At 34.5% G+C, this 15,692-nt stretch overlaps 1 protein-coding gene and 1 pseudogene across 17 annotated transcripts in view; one reads left to right on the top strand and one right to left on the bottom strand.

Annotated features, from left to right (window-relative positions):
* Positions 1-15,692, bottom strand: part of GULP1 (GULP PTB domain containing engulfment adaptor 1) — a 203,932-nt gene that overhangs the window by 138,317 nt on the left and 49,923 nt on the right. For 2 of the 17 annotated variants that reach the window (XM_039844204.1, XM_039844206.1), the window contains exon 1: positions 11,009-11,059. The exons of the other annotated variants lie outside the window; for them this stretch is intronic. The gene's annotated coding sequence lies outside the window, so the exon portion shown is untranslated. Of the gene's footprint in view, positions 1-11,008; positions 11,060-15,692 lie in introns of those variants that run through there. 17 annotated transcript variants of the gene reach the window in all.
* On the top strand, positions 10,981-11,099 carry LOC120587758 (uncharacterized; annotated as a pseudogene).

Here is a 15,692-nt window from a genome sequence, read left to right as displayed (position 1 = left end):
CGCAATGAGATCCAAGAAAAGCCTTGAAAACTAAGTGAGGAATAGTTATTTCTGATTCATTGATTGCTTCAAGGTTAAAATTCAGGAAGGCCAAGTATGGACTGAATGCTGAGGACCTCCAACCACTACACTTCTTGCGCCAAAGTAATTCCTCACTATACTCAAACTGGCCATTTCAAAATGCCTGTCATGCCTATAAACCCCATCTACAAGGGTCCTGCCCTCATCTTCCTGCTGGAGGAATAACTTACCTGGAGGCACTCAGCATAACCCTTTTCGTCTGAAGAGCCTACAGTGAGCACCCCAGCTAAGACTAGATCATCTAAGACTTAAGTAAAGATCTCGTCAAAATCTTTGCCTAAACAAAGCAAAAAAACTCTGACATAGAAGAAAATCAAACTATTTGTAACTGTAACAGAAAACAAAACACATAAGGAAAAGATGCTTTACAGATGTTACGAGGCAGTTGAAGTCATGAAGAACACCACGAGTGATCAGAAACTGAATCCAAAGAAGGTAGAGAAACATGTAGAATAGAGAGACTGTTAGAAGAGGGAGTGGGGGTGGCACAGAAGGGACCTGCATCATTACAATGGCAGAGAATCGACTCTGTCACTAGGAACCTCAAAGAGATGCACTGATTACTTCCCATTTCTGTATCTCAGTCCATGTTTCCCCAGGTTCCCTTAAAGGCTAGCCACATGCATAGGATTCCTGTCTTCAACCCTAAACTTAACCTAACTGAGGTAACTGAGTGGGTCTTTTTCCTCACATCAAAATAATCTAACGTCACCTCTTCTGTCTGTTCGCCTTAGTATCCACCCAAGGAATCAGTCTTAAAACCACAAATGAACAAAATTTCATGATATATAACACTGTAAAAACAATATTTTACTCTATCAAATACACTCTCAAAGAATTATACTAATTGAATGAAAAGTAAAAAATAAAAACCAAGCAAATTTTTGTCATGAATTTCAAGTCACTAAAAAAAATGTAGTCTCCAAAAAAGAAAACATACTCTTCATTTGTAGACGTCTGTTCTATAGTTAATTCAAAAACAAAAACAAACATATGCTATGATTTCTCTCTTTCTTCCTACGAACAAAGCAAATATAATTTATCCATGGCTTCTGTATTTTCTTTGTTGTGCTTGAAACTTTTTTTTTTTTTTAACTTGAGGCTAAATAAATGTATTCACAGATTATATCAATGTAACAGGAAAGAATGTATTCTTTCTCCACTTCATGGATCTCTCAACACCAAAAAGCCCAGTCATTTTCCTAGATTATTCTTACTTACATTTTATTTTCCTATAATAAAATATTAGGTATAGGCATACTTACAAAATCACACCCTACAGCTAAGAGGAAGGAAGATGAGTGAGAAGAGTTAAGAGAAGGTTGAAAGGGAGAAGAAGAAGGGATAGGATATAAAGGAGAGAAAGAAAGGAAAAGGAGGCAACAGGGGAAGGAGAAAGGAGGAGGAGGACTCATGGTCACAAGTACACCCATGGAGCACTGCCACATCCTTATGCCTGGGGTTCACATCAGACCCGTGCCCAACCACTCTGGAGACAAAGCACGCTAGGGAGGAGAGCATCTAGACATCTCCGCTTCACATTCAGTGATGTTGGTCACTGTTCTTAATGGCTGAAGGACGATGTTATCGCTCTTAGTCACAGCCTCCTCTCATTTTGGTAAAAGCATGTAGAAACCACGTTCCTAATTGTGCATCCTTCCCATGGGCCTTGGCATGTAACCACTACTGTCTTGGTACCTGTTTCTGAGTTCTTCGGATAATACTGTACTTTTGTCACACTTTCCCTCCAGAACTGAAACTTGACAAATTAATCCTCCTCACTGGCATACGCTGACCTAGACCTCAAAAAGAACACTTGTGAAAGCCCCAGGTGTGTGCTATAAAATGCCATCTGACTCTCCATGGCCATGCCATATCCACAAGCCAAAACTCCCTGTTGATTCATTCTCAATTCCCGAGCTACTCTATTTCTTCAACAACGCCCAGAGGTAGTGTAAGGTAGCCTTCGACACCAGGCTTCTGTCCACCTGCTGGAACTCAACTGTTTACCCCACAGCTGAGGCAACTCCTCCAGCTCCTGCCTTCTCCTCTATCCATCCCGGCCAGTTCACAGACACGGATAAATGCTAAGCTAAGAGAAAAACTGGAACCAATAACTAAAATTCATTCATTTACCAAATATTTATTGAGTGTCAGGAATACCTCCAGACGGTAGTGACACAATGATGAACAGACAGATATCTACTCTTGAGGAATTCATGTCCTATTTATCTGCATAGATAAACTAAAATCTGACCACATATAAAAGTAAATTCATTGTCATTTTACATTTTTTTATACTTTTATACTTCCTGGAGATAGAACATTCCAAATTAGTTGGGCTTCATTAGAACAAGGATGCCGATGCTGAGGGCCTCACACCATGAAACTGGTACTCTGACTTTGCTAGTTTGAACGTAAAATCTTCACTTTCCATTATTAATTCTCGACACAGACATCTCTATACAGACAAGCAACTGGCTAATCCTGGGGGTCAGGAAGTGGTCTCAGTGGGCACTTCCCCTCCATGTAACAGACCTATGAACCCCAATGTAGAAAGCCAAAAGGGCTTCCTACTACTTGAGTACTGTGAGAAGAATGCTTGGATAGGAAACAACAAGGATTTATTTATTTACAGTAAACGACTCTCTTGAGCAACACAAAGGGAGGTCAGCTAATTCTAAATAAGACAGATGATAAAATAGCCATAGTACATATTAAGCCCACTGCATGTAAATAAAGGTTTGTAAAATATCTTTTGAAAAACTGCAACATTAGAGTTGATAGGTTTAATAGAACGCAGTCTGTAAAATTCAGTATTACACAAACATATAAAGTGTGACTAGTGAGACTGTTGACACTGGTCAGCTCCCAAAGGTGTCATATATTAGGCCTATGTAAATAAGCCGTTACCTTCATGACTGCCAAAACTACTCTGCTTCCAAATTTCTCACCTGGGAAAATGTTGCCAACTCTTCAAGTGACATCATATTTCTTCCCCTTATACAACTTCCTATATACATCTCATTACCACATCTTGTCCATCTGACTTTCGAAAGAGCTCTAGAATTTATTCCACTTCCTCCATTCCCACTGCCAGACATTAATAACCCTTTGCCTTGAAAACTGGACTCTCTTTACCTACACTGTTTACCCCAGTCCTTGCTTTACCTTTCGGCAAGCATAGCTCAAAAATGAAAATCTTTATTCTGCCACCCAACTATTAACCATGCTTCAATGTTTTCTTGGAAACTTCAAGATAAATTTTATACTCCTCCATAATTCAGCCCCTGCAAACACTCTAAACCCAACCATAGTCAACCATTACTTGATGTATGTACATTGCTTTCAACAGTTCCCAACTGTTGGGTTCAACTCCCTGAGTGACCAAAGTTACTGCAAAGTAGCTACAAATCTACAGGTGCACTGAGTATCTTCTATATACTAAACATGTACACAGAGACATACTATAATTCTTCAAAGGTATAAAAATGAACCCTTGAATATACCAAAGGCAATTAGATGTTATAATTCTGAATTCTTACAAATACAATGGACTAAAAATAATGTTTTTTACAAGGAAAAAAAGGCAATGATATTAATAGAAAAAATATTGAGATTGTGGAAAAATCACTTTTCAAAATTTAATATTTCTATAGCTCCTAGTAAATTAAGAGTGGGAAGGGCTTTCAAGTCACTTAGACAGCTACATTGCCCACGTGTCTTTACAATCTGGTTGTACTTAAATTAGAACCCACCTCCTATTAAGCATCAGTTTCCTTTTCTGTATTCTTTTCCCTTTAACTGATTTGAAGTAAGTGGTGATAGTTCCCCAGATGCTTTAATTGTTATACATATTCAGTGGGAAAAGCCACTGTGCACACTAAAGAGAACAAAGGATGTTCCACCCTCTTGGCCAGCATTGCCTATCAGCCTTCTAAATCAGATAATGGAGAGGAAGCAGAGAGAAAGGAGCCTGGCACTGTAATGTTCGGAGCCTTTTGAAAGAGACATAACCATTTAATATCTTGGCATATGGCTAGGAGCACTGTAACCACTCTTTTAGTGAAAAGGCCTGGAGTCATCGATAAATTTAAATTTAAGACTTTAGAAGAACAAGCAAGAAACTATTCACAGGTTTATTTTTAAGTCCTGCAGGCACTAATAAGAGAATAAACTTCACATCTGTTCAATGTCAAAAAAAATCATAAGCCTTGACTGTTTTGTCTTGTTTATAAACATGTACAGGTGAGTGAGACATCAATAATACCATTTGAAGAAATAAAAGTCAGTTATATATGTAGAACAATGTTTCTAAAAATGAATTCTGAGAAAGGCTAGTTCTATGAAATATAAGAAGTGTTTTACACATGCACACGCACATACATTCAACAGGGTTCCATAGCCAAATAAGTTTGTAAAACATCTGGATAAATTTAAACAATGTTTTTACTGTGATATATCCCACATTTTTAATATATTATCATGTATTTAAATCTCCAAAAATGTATCATATTTCCTTATTTTATTTCACCAAGAAAATACTTTTTCATGGAGTATCTCCAGAGTTTTATTCATACTGCTCTCAAAAAATGAGATAGAGATGATTTCACGATTAACAGTTTCATCTCCAGATAATGAGCCTATTACTATAACTAAAGTCTTGACTGAAATGCAGATGGATATGACATGCAAGTAGTTATGAACATATTAAGTCAGGTTCATAAAAAAAGCCATGAAATCATTTTTATTTTTTTAAACTGACAATATATATCAGTAAAGAACATTTTGTCATTAAGAAGGAAATAGAATTAAATTTGGAAAGACAGGCAAGCATGATAGAAACTAGATTTTGTTACAAGTCCCTTTGATTTAAGAAAAATTTCATGGAACATAAATGACATGTACATTTTTCTTAAAAAAAAAAAAAAGTGCCTCCTCCCCATTAGAACAGGATAATTATCACCACATACACAAAAGTATGGTGAGCACCAAGTTGCTTCTAAATCTAGATTTGTTTTAAATAAGGATATCCTCCATATTTATTTCTTTAATGATATTAATGATAATCATAATGACATTCTCAAAATGCAAACAAGAGCAAACCATTTGATGGCTTCTGCTCCCACTTATAGACCTACAGGCTCTCCATGAGCTGTCTCATACAGAAACTAGTGTTTTCTCTCTCCCTCTCTTTCTCTCTCTCTCTCCCCCATCACCTTACCACCTCCCACTTTCCCTCCCTCCATCCCTCATCCTCCATTCCATCCACATAAGACTTCTTGCTCTGCCTCAAATATGCCAGAGTCATTCTCATTTCGGGTCTTTACAGGAGCCCCTTTCCCAGAACCTTCACAGAGCTCAAGCACCTACCCATCAGTCAACCCTTTCAATGCTACTACTTCCAAAAGGCTGTCCTAGCTTGACTGCTGCCCTCTCCTCTTATCCTGTTTTATTTCCCTTCTAGTGATTATCAGTAGCTTAAATTTTAATTCACTTGTTTATTGTCGGTTTCTTTCACTGAAATGAGAAAAGGGCTCTTATCTTTCCTCTCCACTACTAAAACACATGGTTTTCAAATCTAGTTGTATATTAGTAATACATTAAAGTTTTAACATGCACAAATGTCTGGGCACTATGTATTTCTGATTTAAATAGTCTGAGATCAGATGTAGGCATTAGTGTTTCTTAAAAATGATTAGAGAGAAAGATGCCTGGAACATAATAGGTGAATAAATAAATGAGTTATTGATGTAAATGAAGACATCTACTTCCTATCAAACACATTTGCAGATCAGAACATATTTTGAATGCTGCATATAATATTTAGCATTTAATATCTAATGGTCAAGGTATGTGTAATTGTCATCTGTTCAATATTACACAGTGCAGTGACATTTTAGAAAGGCAGAGCTTTAAATTGCTCATTTGTTAGAAAAATAATTAAGTGTTCAGGTTTATGCCACCATAAAAAAAAAAAAAAAAAGAAGCTATTTTTCCATGATTGTGTTGAATGATAATGGCTTTCAATTGTATGGTAACTAAACTTTCGTGATATATTAGTCAAGACTGTTATTTGAGCTACTTACATTTTGATTTTTATAATCAGATAATAAAATGAAATATTAACTTCCACAATAAAATTTTTAGAAGGCAGTTTGTGTTTTATTGCTCTGCACTAAAGTAAGCATGTCATGCCCTGCTATCCTTCTAAAAACAGCAGCCAAATGGTTTCCAATTAATCTCTTCCTCCAGCATCTCATCAGACAAGAGCACTGTCAAGGGTACTGTACACACCCTGACCTAACCAAAAAAAACAAAAGGCTCACCACTGACTTAATCAACATTAATAATTAAATCAATTTTCCTCTTAAGAAATCGGAATAAAGGTTTCACAGGTGGAAGCAGTTCTTACTGCCAAAGGGCTTTCCACAGTTTGACACATCCAAGAATCGATGCCAGAAAAAGTGATGAAAACCTTGGAATGCTTCTAGTAGTTTTCAGTTAGTAGAGAACATTTTCATTGCTTGAAAGTCAGTGCTAAAAAAACACAGAATTGTCTATGGTGCTCAGTTGAGATTCATTAAAAGCTAAGACAAGTAGATATTGACATTTTGGGCTGTGATTAAAGATCTTTCTCTTTGAAAATTATTAGCGGTTCAGAGTAAAAGTGAACCCTGTTTTGGTCAGAAGACATTCTTTTTAGTCATGAGTGACATTGTTATAGGATCATAACTACAGAATCTGAGAATGAAGTAGGTAAAATCATCAAAGTAAACCAGTGAGTCACTAACTACAGGTTGTCAAACAAAGAGAATTGGAGATCAAGAGGCAGCAGAGCATAATGCCAGTGAGAGAACAAAATTCTCCAACATGGAGTTCATATTCTGGTTACAAAATGTCAGCAAGTCTTGATAATTAAGATGTTGTTTAAGCAACTATGGTCATAAAATATAAAACAATCACAAAATAAACACCGACCCCCTCTACACTTAGCTAGCTTCCAACCTTTTCCCTAATCTATTACTTATTCTTTCCTCTCTGTGATAATGACTCATATATCACCTCGAACAATTCCTAAAGTTTACCAATGTATAAGCAATGTCTCAAATTGAGTTAACTTTTCTGTCTTAAGTATTCTTAATGTGATGTGAAAATCAAAGTATTCTCCTTCTAAAATTATAAGCAAAAAGAACAATTGACTATTTTAGACCTGTCACTTCTCTTCAGAGAAATTAAAATTAATAGTAAATGGACATCATTTTTTAATTCACCCTGCTCTCATATCCATAACTATTAAGCCACCACTTTTATTCAAAAGAATACAATGACAGCATTTTCCATGAGATAAATTTGTTCACAACCAAATTAAAGGCTTTGATTTTGCAAGTTTTAGAAGTATGAAGGAAATAAGACAACAGGAAATGCATTTATTAACCTGCTAGAAGGAAAACATTCTAGTTTAGTTAGATAAATAAGTTGAGTTAGTAGATAATAGCTTATGGCAGTGATTTTACTCTCATTTTAAGGACTGTTAAACACAATCATAGCACCATTTATTTCTTCTTCATAGCATGTAATCACTCTGAAGTCTAATTAATTGTTTGTAATGATGTCAGTTTTGCATACCATTACATCTCCAACATTTGGTGGGCTTTATCACCTATTCTCCTATTGCTTACCAATAGGAGAATCCTGATGAATAAAATTTACCAAGATATAAGGTTACAGAGAAGCCTCTGAATTTTGGTAAATAAAAAGGATTTTCTCCATATTCAGAACCATACTGTCCATGACCTAAGGTATAGCTAAAGAGTAGGAAATTCTGTTCCATCTTACAGTGTATCAGTAATGCGTAAGTTTATATGCATGAATGTAATGGTGTAAACATACAAAACTAAAAACTATAATTCATCACTGATATATATATATATTTACTACAGTAACTTTATTGTATTTCATTTTATTTTAAATAGAAAGTGAAAATTCCCAGTTACTATTTAATAAAAAGGTTTGGCAAATATTTTACTTATAACTAGGAACGAATTTCTGAAAGCTTTGCGATTATAGCTACATTGTTTTATAAATATCATTTTGAAATTATCTATGACAATGTCTTTTTTTTTAAGACTTATTTTAACTTTTTTGAAGTGGTTGTTACATGTATTTGAATATTACCACATGGACTAAAATTACTAATTAAAATTCTTATTTTAATATCTATGTTTAAAAAAGATTCCACAAATGGAAACAGAAAAATGATCTTTTTAAATAATATTTTAATAATGTTTAAAATGTCATAGAGCTATGCACTAATAGCACACAGTATTAAATGTATTCTAAATTTTAAAAAATTTCATTACTGAAAGCAACGTATTGCTCTTACTTGGTCTAGAAAGTTACTATTCATCTGAATCCCTGACAAGGTCTTTATATTTTCTGTTCTTCGTGTGGGAGGTTTTTTTGGTGTCCAAGTGGTTCACAGCCTACACAGACATGTTAAGAAGTCCCCAGATTGCCTAAAATTATATGCAATATTAGGTGTGTATATACATATTTTGATCATATTTTCAAAGGGACCTAGGCCCCAAATGTTAAGGATTGCTGTTTAGCATTTATTGCTTCTCCAGTGCACAGGCTGATGTGAATTTGTGAGTGGCCTAAATATACACACACACCTTTTTTATTTTCCTTACTCACTATGAAGTTAATGCTTAATTACGTAAACTACAGTGTATCCAGATGAAGTTTCTTCCCAAGTGCTTGTATCATCCAAAGTTTACCTAACATGTCTTAGCCCCCAAAGCTCCAGGCTGAGCTTCTCATAGAATAGTCTGTGAAATACAAGGCCAACAGTTGATTCTTTTGGGCATTGAAAATTTGTAAGTGCAAGCACACATACACACACAACATCATGACTTAAAAGATCTTAAAAAATATTTTACTGTTTCTGACTTAAATATTTTACTTTGTTATCTAGTACAGAGATAACAGTACCATAATAAGTAAAAGAGCCACAGACAAAAATTCCTTAGGGAATACCCTCATTGGCTCACCTTGCCCAGCAACAGTAATAGGCTGTATTAATGCTTTACTAATACATTACCCAAAGTCTAAGAGTCATTCTTATTTTTTGTGACAACAAAAATCTCATTGAAAGATCCAAACAAAAAAAAAAGAGCATAAGACCTATTTTTCAAAATCAAGTTTGATTGGGTATTTTGACAAGGAAGGATAGGAGGGAGGGAGGCAGAAAAAGTGGGTGGGTGGGTGGGTGGATGGGAAGGAGAAAAGAAGGAAGGAGAAAGAAAAAATAATATATTTTTTTTAATCCATGTGAATAAAAATATAAAAATAAGACCTATTTTTTAAAGAAGTTTGGCATTTTCTCAGGTTTACACAGTGGAAGAGATCTTTCACTACTGAATTTTTAAACTGTGTTCTGTTTGTACTCTTTTTGATCTTTTATTGTATTTTATTTTTTTATGAAGTAGTTGCTTATTTTACTTTTGTTCATCAGCCTTTTATGTCAGTTTTTTTAATTGTCTTTTGGAGTGGGAAGTAGTGGGAAGGCCTATCTGTCAAGGTCCCTTTATTACAGACATAATTTTTCTTATTTGATAACTTCCTGATTCATGTGATGTTTGTTCCTGTGTATCCTTTTGAACTTTCACAAATGCGTGCTTGAATTAACTATCAGAGTAAGATTTAAAACTAAAATAATGTACTTTTAAAGTTTTTAAATAAACAAAACATGAAACTTATCATCTTATCCATTTTTAAGTGCCTAGCTCAGTGGTGTTAAGCACATACATTGTTGTGTAACCAATCTCCAGAACTCTTTTCATCTTGCAAAACCAAAACCCTGTACTCTATTAAACATCAGTTCCCCATTGCCAGCCCTCCAACCCTTGCAGGCTCTGACAAAAATAATCTATTGTCAATAGATGGGAAAGTATAGACTCCTCAAAGGAAATGAATGTCCTAAAACACATTTTACATTTCTTCAAAGTATTCACTACATAAAGGTCTTTCCTCAAATATGTGTTGGTCATTGACAATATCTCTTCATAATTAGCACAAAAACAGCATGTTGTTTTCCAGACATCAGTGGCACCTGTGCTTTGGGAGCTATTTCCAGTAATCCGGATGATTTCATGCAACCTGCCCACATTTTTGAAAAGCTAGTCCTTATTAATAACCTGAGATAACAACGGAGTGCCAGAAACTGCTTTGTGTGCTTTATAAATGTATTAGGTGTTTTATTTCTCACAACAAGCATATGAGTAAACACTAACATTACCATGATTTCACAGATGAGAAATTAAAGCAAACTAGCAGCCTATTTTTTATGAGTTCATTATATCAGAATTAAAAGTTTAAAGAGCTACCTTAGGCTGATGAGCATGTTGGTTTACATTTTTATGCTGCCAAGAAAGATTGTTTCTAGGGTCCAATGTGCTGCTTTTAGTTTGTGCACTTCTGATCTTGGCAATGGAGGGTGAGATGCTCATGGACTAAAGAACTACAGTCAAACCAATCTCTGTTCCACTGCTTGGACAACTCTGGACAAACTACATAAATACATTCTACCTGTAAAATGGGGATACCCTCACATGTCCTGCTTCACTAGGGGTGTGTGTGTGCGTGCGTGTGTGTGTGTGTGTGTGTGTATGAGAGAGAGAGAGAATATGCAGACAAGGACTTTGCTAACCACAAAGTGTTTTAGAAATGTAAGATAGAATCATGATTATTATGGGTACCCAAGAACACATGGAAGGCAGTATCAGGCAGATCCAGAGTATCTGGTTTAAGTATCAGTTGAGTGGCATTGTGGGTCAACTAACCTCTCTGTGTCTCATTTACATTTTATTTGTGAGGTTAAAAGAATACCATCATGTCTACGGCCATGCCACCCTGAACGTACCTGATCTCACCTGATCTCGGAAGCTAAGCAGCATCGGGCCTGGTTAGTACTTGGATGTGAGACCACCTAGGAATACCAGGTGCTGTAGGCGTTAAAAAAAAAAAAAGAAAAAGAATATCGTCACAACTCCTTGTGTGGATAAATGAATTAGTATTGAAGCACTTAGAATAGTGCCAGGCATACAGTGAATGCTTGGTAAATGTTAGCCTTCATTTTTTACTTAGTATTTCCTATTACTCAAATTGCAGTTTTTCTCATCCCTCCTAAGTCTTTTCCTAAAACAATTCATGTAAGAAGCCTAGCAGAACATTTTCACATAGTAAATACTCCAAGTATGTTAGTTTGATGCTATGCCCCTACTCATTTATACAATCCCGTGGATTTTGCAGGTTAATAGTATATAATAAGTCTTTGCACACAAAAGTAATCTGTCTCATGTTTCTGCCAAAACTCTAGCAATCAATCACAAAGGGGGAAAAAAAGGTTTTATTTAATTGATCTTACTAAAAGTATAAATACATTATGTGTCATAAGTGTTAAATCAGTGTTGTCCTGTCTTGTGAATTACCTAAGTTCTTCACCTCTATTTTGGATTGTTTTTTTGGAAGTTCAATCTATAATTATTGTTAATTTTGGTATCTGTATACTTAATATTTTCCTATTTCAGCCCCTCAGTAATGATGCTGAAGATTGAAGGTATGCATTCATATTGAAATTTTACAGAAACATGAATTTAAATGTATTACATGTAGGGTGACCATGTAATTTATCATCCAAATTGGAATACTTTTGAGAGTAAAAAGAGAGTTAACTAGATACAATATCAGGGCAACTAGTACAAACTCAGATTATCCCTGGTCAGGAAGGATGCAATGTTATCCCAACTGAAAAGTTACGAGTAGTTGCTTTCCAAGTTATTCACAGTTACATTGAAAATGTGAACTGAAATAGATGCCCAAATAAATACAATAGTGATTTTTAGCTAGTAGGTTACACAAGCTGTCTTCTTTTCACAAAGCCTTCATTTCTCCATGTGGAGCTTGGAATGTAGAAGCCATGAAGTAAATATTTGTTGAATAAATGAAGAAATAAATGCATGAAGTATATACAGAAATTCTCACATTAAAGAATATGACATGACTACATCAAGTACACTTTGCTCCTGAAGTATGATAACCCTTGGGAGTCCAAATTCATATGACTAGGTCACATGATCCTAACAAAAACACCAGTTGTATACTATGAATGAGAACACATTCATGTAAATTTTTAATATAAATGTTTGGTCTTTTCTTTTTTCCTACTTATTGTGAGCATCTCTGATTATGACCTCTAGAATCTGTGAAGTAAGAGCTCATGCTCCTCTGTTGTAAAGTGGACTTCAGCAAAAAAATGTAAAACACTCTATTTAAGAACATAGATTGAATAAATGATACACTATTGGAGATTTGGAAGACGTAATAAAGCCCACAACCCTCTAGGTACTCCTGAAATGCAGCATGGTATAAAGAGCACATGGTTTGGGGTCAGAAGTTTTATGCTGGAGTTCTAACTCTGCCATTCATGGCTTCAGGACCTGGAGCGATTCATAAGACCTTTCTCATATTTTTAGCTGGCAATATCAGTAATTTTGTACCATTCCTTCCCCTTCATTCTGCCATAGTCAATCTTTTACGAAGTTTTATATTTTGTCCCTCAGTAGTTCTCTGCTTGTCACTCTTCTTTTCTATTTATATTAAAATTACCCTTCTCACTTTATATGTCTTAGTACAAAGTATCTTATTAGTCTTCTTTTTTTAATCTTCCTCAAACTATATAATATATCCTCTGCATTATTTGTTTTTCAGAGTTAAATAGAACTTAAAAAAAAAGAAATTCCTCTATACTCTAGTCAGTTTCTATGTAGAACAACTTCCCCCTTATTCACCTTCACTGTCGAATCTCACTCATTCCTTAAAAGAATGAGGCTGTACCAATGTACAGTTTTCAAGTTAAATCACTGAAGCATTTTTATTACTACTATTCTGTTAAATCAGGATTTTAGTGCTTGCCATCACCCAATGAGAAGTTAAGAAGCAATCTTTCTGTGGAAACTAAGAATAATCGTGTACAAAGTAGAGAAATATTCAATTATGTGGCAACCTTCATATAACAAAACTTAGTTTAAAGATTTAAAAAAAATGCGGCTGTGTTCTGTCATTTCCATAGTCTTATTTACATCAGTTTACAAAAACAGTTTAGTTTTCCTAATATCCACTGAATTTGTATGTAGCATATTTTCTTTGGAAGTATTTCAAGCATTTTGAAACTTAATTTCTCTATGAAATTAAGTTTGTGGACAGAGTTCATTTTTTTTTTTGTAACTTTCACAACATATCCTACATTCCTGGAAGTAATGCTGCATTCAGTAAATATTAGCTGAAAACTGTATTGAAAAAATGAGGACAGTTTGCTTTCTAGGTTCATTCACTGTTACATTAAAAATGTGAACTGAAATAGATACCCAAATAAATACAATAGTAGTGATTTTTAAAAATGTGTTGCAATTAAATCTTATTACATATATTATAGTATAAAAATAAAATTTTCAAAATTAGTTAAGAAAAAGAAATAAAAGCCCTTCAGATTGAAAAGTGTTAAGGATGAATGCTTATGCCCCATCCCCCCAAACTCATATGTCGAAGCCCTAACCCAAAGTGCATTAAGAGGTGGGGCCTTTTGGAAGTAATTTGGTTTAGATTATGTCATGCCTGCAGAGCTCCCATGATGAAACCAGGTGTCTTGCCACCATATGAAGATACAGCAAGAAGGCAGCCATAAGCAAGCCAGGAAAAGCATCCTCTCCAGATACTGAATCTGCCAGCACCTTGATCTTCCCAGCCTGCAGAAAATGAAATGTCTCTCATTTAAGCCACTCAGTCTATGGTATTTCAATATAGTGGCTTGAACAGAATAATTCTAAAGGAGGAACTATCACTATTCACAGATTACCAGATCGCATATGTAAAAAATTCAATGGAAACAACCAAAAACCTTTGGGAACTAATAAGTTTAGTAAGAGAAATTTACAAAAATGAATTCTATTTCTATACAGTAGCAATGAACAACTTGAAAATAAAGTTTCAAAAACAACTCTATTAATAATATCAAAGAGAGTAAAATAGGATAAATATAACAAAAGAAGTGCAAAGTGTCTACATTGAAAACTACAAAATATTATTGAAAGAAATTAAAGATCCAAATAATGAAAGATAGCCCATGCTATGGATTAGAAGACTTTATATAGATAAAAGGGCAATATCTCCCATATTGATCTACAGATTTAATGCAATCTTTATTAAAATTCTAGCTGAACATTTTTTGCAAAAATCGACAAACTGATACTAAAATTCATAAAGAAGTACAAGAAACACAGGCTAACCAAAACAATCTTGAGAAAGGAAAATGTTAGAAGACTCACATTTCCCAGTGTTAAATTTTACTACAAAGCTACAGCAATTATGAAAGTGTGGTGCTGACATAAGGCTGGACAAATAAATAGATCAATAAAGTAAAACTGAGAGTCCAGAAATAAACCCTTCTTTTACAGTGAATTAGTTTTCTGCAAGGGTACAAAGACAAACAAATGAAGAAAGAAGAGGTTTTTTCAATGAATGATGTTGGTACGACTGGCTATCCACATGCAAAAATATGATATTGGACCCCTACATCATACTACATACAAAATATCATTCCGAATGGATTATAAAACTCTTAGAAGAAAACACAGGTGTAAATTTTTGTGACCTTGATTCAGACAACGATTTCTTTGACATGACACCAAAAGCAAAAGCATTAAAAGGAAAATATATACATTGGTTTTCATCAAAATTAAAAACTTGTGTTTCAAAGGACATTAAGAAAGTAAAAGGATGGCTCACAAAATGGCAGAAAATATTTGCAAATATTACATCTCATAAGAGAACAATTCAACAATAAATAGAAACTCAATTGAAAACCAAGCAAAGGATCTGAATAGATATTTCTCCAAAGAAGATGCACAGATTTCCAATAAACACTTGAAAAGATGCCCCTTTTCATTAGCCATCAGATAAACGCAAATTAAAGCCACAAAGAGATACCACTATGCACCTCTAACATGGATAGATGAACATTAAGAAGTATTGGCAACCATGAGGAGAAAATGGAACCCTTAAACGTGGCTGGTGGGACTGTAAAATGATGTAGCCACTTTGGCTAACAGTCTGGCAAGTCCTCAAGAAATTAAACATACAGTTAACCATATGACCCAGTAATTCCGCTCTGATGAATATACCAAAGAGAACTGAATACACATGTCCACACACACACACAAAAAAAATGTTTACAAAAATGTTCACAGCAGCATTATTCAAAATAAACATAAAAATACAAACAACCTAAATGCTCATCAATGGACCAATGTATAGATTGTGGTACATTAGAATGATGCACTTTGTAGAGGCTCTATTGTCATTGGAATGTGGAAGTTTCAAAAAACAACAAAACTTGGAATACATTCTGCATTAATGTTTTTTTTTAAAGATAAAATGTGAACAAGTTTTTTTTTTGAGATAGATTTTAATATTTGCCTTTTTGGTGTATCAGAAAGTTTCAGTAATTTTCATCTACAATTGATAAAAGGTATTAATTTTTAATATTTCCA

This window comes from Pteropus medius, unplaced genomic scaffold (genome assembly GCF_902729225.1).
Source record: "Pteropus medius unplaced genomic scaffold, Ma_sr-lr_union100, whole genome shotgun sequence".
Taxonomy (NCBI): domain Eukaryota; kingdom Metazoa; phylum Chordata; class Mammalia; order Chiroptera; family Pteropodidae; genus Pteropus; species Pteropus medius.
This window is presented reverse-complemented; position numbering and strand designations above follow the sequence as displayed.